The following is a 3,649-nucleotide window of genomic DNA, read 5'->3' on the forward strand; positions in this document are numbered from 1 at the left end:
CTGAGTATGGATACCAGGCCGCCGACGCAGCCATGACGTGGTGGCCAGATTCCGCCTCCACATGCCTAAAAGGCCCAATTTCAAGTGCAAGCAAGCAAGCAGTATGGTATTGCAGCCTGGGGGTGGGTGAGTGGGTGGCAGGCTGCATACTTGCTCTTTCATTGCAAGGAATGGGGGAGGTACAATTGAACACTGCCCTGGGACAAGGACTTGCACGGGGATAGTTGCAAGTCTGCATCTTCTGATGCGGCAAGGATCATTTCTGATGGGCACACTTTTAGGCAGTGACCTAGGTGTCAGAGATGCATCCAGGGGTCTTCCCCATGCTGTTCCCATGTCTTTTCAGCACTGTATGCATGTGTCACACAGCACATGGCCAGATAAGGTTGTAAAATGTTAAAATGACATTTCCCGGTGATTGCATTTGTCACGGTTGAAAGCAATGCAAAAGTGCAAAAACGCATAAAAAATGCTACTTGTGAACATAGCCCAAGGTGTGGAGGAGTATTTTTGTTTTTGGTTATTTATTTTACCTTATACACAAGTCATTACCCTGGAAAGGATGTTCCTTAACATATTTCACAGGAAAACAGTTTCAGTTTCATTTTTGAACCTTCTATTGTGAGCCCGTAAAAGTGGCTTAATACCTCTGACCACGTTATTGACAGCAGTGACCTGGGGGTCAGAAATGCTTCCTGGGGCGATCCCCATGCTGTCCCCGTGTCATTTGAGCACTGTCACTATCGTTTTGGGCACTTTTTAGGCTTTCTACAGACTGCCGGGGGTGCCGCCGCAAAAATGCTCGGGTCTCCCATAGGGACATTGGGTTCATTGCTCGGGTCCGGCAACCGAGTATCACGGCGAGCTCCCGAGCATTTTAGTGTCGCTCAACACTAGTCCCTATCTGATATTTAGTTCTGTGTGCAGTTTCTGTGTTACACCCAGACAGATGAACCGCTGTATACTCACACGTATCAGATTCCTGAATGTTTGGAAACTTTTCTAGTTTTTTTTTTTATCACAAAACATAGAGATGTCAGGGATTGAACCCAGGGCCTCATACATGCAAAGCATGCGCTCTACCACTGAGCTACATCCCCTGTATGGACACCCAGGGATTTGTTCTCATCTCCAAGAGACACTAATCTATGACTATCTACTAATAGATTTTCTCTATTATTTTTTCTCTTTTATAATCATGCAGCATAAATAACATCATATTCTCATAGTCTGGACTATTAGGGACAAGACGAAACTATTTTTCTTTAATTTTTTATTATTTGTTTATATTTAAAATATGGGGAAAAAAGGAGGCGATTTTATTTTTTACATCTTTTTTTGAACAGATTAAAAAAAAATGCAATTCTCCTTTTCCCATATTTTAAAGAGATTGTTCCCTACTGGATGGCGCTTTTCGATTGTCCCAATCAAATAAGAAGAAAGCATAGAGCACTTACCTCCCAGATATGCACCGTGACAAGCACTGCACCCCATGATGATCTCCTGACATTGCTTATGTCTGATGATTGGTTGCAGGCCATCAGCGGCGGCAGAAAGGCGGCATCACCTGCAGGAGAGATTACACTCTTGTGTCAGTGTGAGCGGGCTGTCGTCGAGAGCAGTCACATTAGTGACTGCTGATGTGACTGCTCTCCAAGTCATCCGGACTGTCATGGGACAGTATGGATTATATTCACGGCGGACAGGTGAGTATTATGGTGGTTTACTATTTTTTGTAGTTTACTGGTGACAAGGGTATCAGGGATTAGGTGTTAAGGTGAGCATTATGGTGTTTTTTAATTTTTTCTCTTTTACCGGGAACAAGGACTTCGGTGGATTAGACATAAAGGTGAGTATAATACTTTTTTATTTTTATTTCAATAAAAGAGTGTTTGTCTTTATTTAAAATAAAGGACTTTATTCTGGGTGTTTTTTTTTACAATCTGACTATTGGGTTAGTAATAGGGAGTCTTATAGATGCCTCTCCATTACTAACTTGTGGACTTGATATTAGCGGCCATAAAACAGCTGACGTCAACCCCACAATCATTAACCCACTTGTCATCGCATCAGGGCAAGTGGGAAAATCGGAGGCTAAGCATCAGATTTGGCACATTTTATTGATGCGCCATTTCTGCGGCGGATGAGAGCTGATGTTTTTAGTCTAGGAGGGGGCCAATAACCATGGCCACTTCCTAAGCTATTAATATAAGCCCGCAGCTGTCTGTTTAGCCTTTGATGGTTAGTGAATATAGGGGGACCCCACATCAATTTTTGTTTGGGGTCTCCCCTTTAATAATCAATAAAGGCTAAGCAAACAGCTGTGCGCTGATATTAATAGCCTGGGAACCGTAATGGGTATTGACCTGTTCCCAGAATATTAATATCAGCCACCAGCCGTTGACTTTCCCTTTGCTGATTATGAAAATGACGAGGGACCCCACTTATTTTTTTTTTATTAACAAGCACAGTAAAATAGACACCTAAGGTAACCTTAGTTCGCAGCCTCTAGGTGTTCCAGCAGCTGGAAACTCCCAAAACCTAAAATGTCCCTCAAAGTTTCCCATGAGATTTCTGGGCCTTGCAGCTGCCGGGAGACCCGGTGGCTTTGAACTCTACAAGGTTACCGGAGTTCAAGCCACCAGGTCTGACAGTAACTCTAACGTGGGACTTTTGAATGCCGGAGTGCCGGACAGGCGCCGGGAGCTGAATGCAGCTCACATCATTGTTGCCTGAGATCAGCGCCGAGCAAGAGACAATGATGGAAATTGTAGTCAGCACCCCTAGGGTACATTATGTGTAAAATAAAGAATTAAATTTAAAAAAACAGAGTGGGCTCTGGCCAAATTTTCATAACCAGCAGAGGGAAAGCCGTGTGCTGGTGGCTGATATTACTAGCCAGGGAAAGGGGCCATTAGCCCAAAATGTTCCCTGGTTATCAATAACAGCTATCAAAAGACTGACCGTCACTTCCAAAACAGAAAACTGGTCTGTACAGGTGCTTACTAAGAGTAGCCATCTCTATATATGACTAACAAATAAAGTAGCACTCTGTAGCGCTATAGCATGCAAACATGAAAAATATGAAATTTGAATAGCATTACTGCTCTAGAAAATAGAAATAAATGAGAATTCTTAGCGCATAAATTGGCCAATTCATGTGTATCCGACAGCCACGGTAAGGCGACTCTCGTCACCTGGAACCTACCTGGTGTGAATCCAATCTTATACTAAAGTCTACATGTATACGGGAGGGTAAGATCCTGCTATAATTAAAACCTCCTGAGGCTTAGGGATGGAGTGATCAGTCAGAAATCCTACAAATATATGTATATGTATGTAAATGTATACAAATATCAAAAGACTGACCCTCACTCCTCACTTCCAAAACAGAAAACCGGTGTGTACAGGTGCTTACTAAGAGTAGCCATCTCCATATATAACCAACAAATAAAGTAGCACTCTGGAGCGCAATAATATGCAAACATACTATTGTTATAGTTACTATTGTTATACTTTAGGAGGGCAACTTCACCATCTCCTTCTCCAAAATCTGCACCTTGCTGGTGATCCACTGACCAGCCCACCCGAGGTGTCCACAGGGAATCTGCCAGGTAGGAAGATTACCAGTCCAGCTCTTGTTCTAATA

The 3,649-nt window shown here is 43.0% G+C and overlaps 1 non-coding gene across 1 annotated transcript; it reads right to left on the bottom strand.

Moving 5' to 3' along the window:
* Positions 1–1,028: 1,028 nt before the first annotated feature.
* On the bottom strand, positions 1,029–1,100 carry TRNAA-UGC (transfer RNA alanine (anticodon UGC)). The gene has a single exon. It is a non-coding gene; the product is annotated as a tRNA-Ala (tRNA).
* Positions 1,101–3,649: the final 2,549 nt, after the last annotated feature.

The sequence above is a fragment of the Phyllobates terribilis genome, unplaced genomic scaffold (genome assembly GCF_046119375.1).
Source record: "Phyllobates terribilis strain yellow unplaced genomic scaffold, ASM4611937v1 Scaffold_81__1_contigs__length_6697587, whole genome shotgun sequence".
In the NCBI taxonomy this organism is placed as follows: domain Eukaryota; kingdom Metazoa; phylum Chordata; class Amphibia; order Anura; family Dendrobatidae; genus Phyllobates; species Phyllobates terribilis.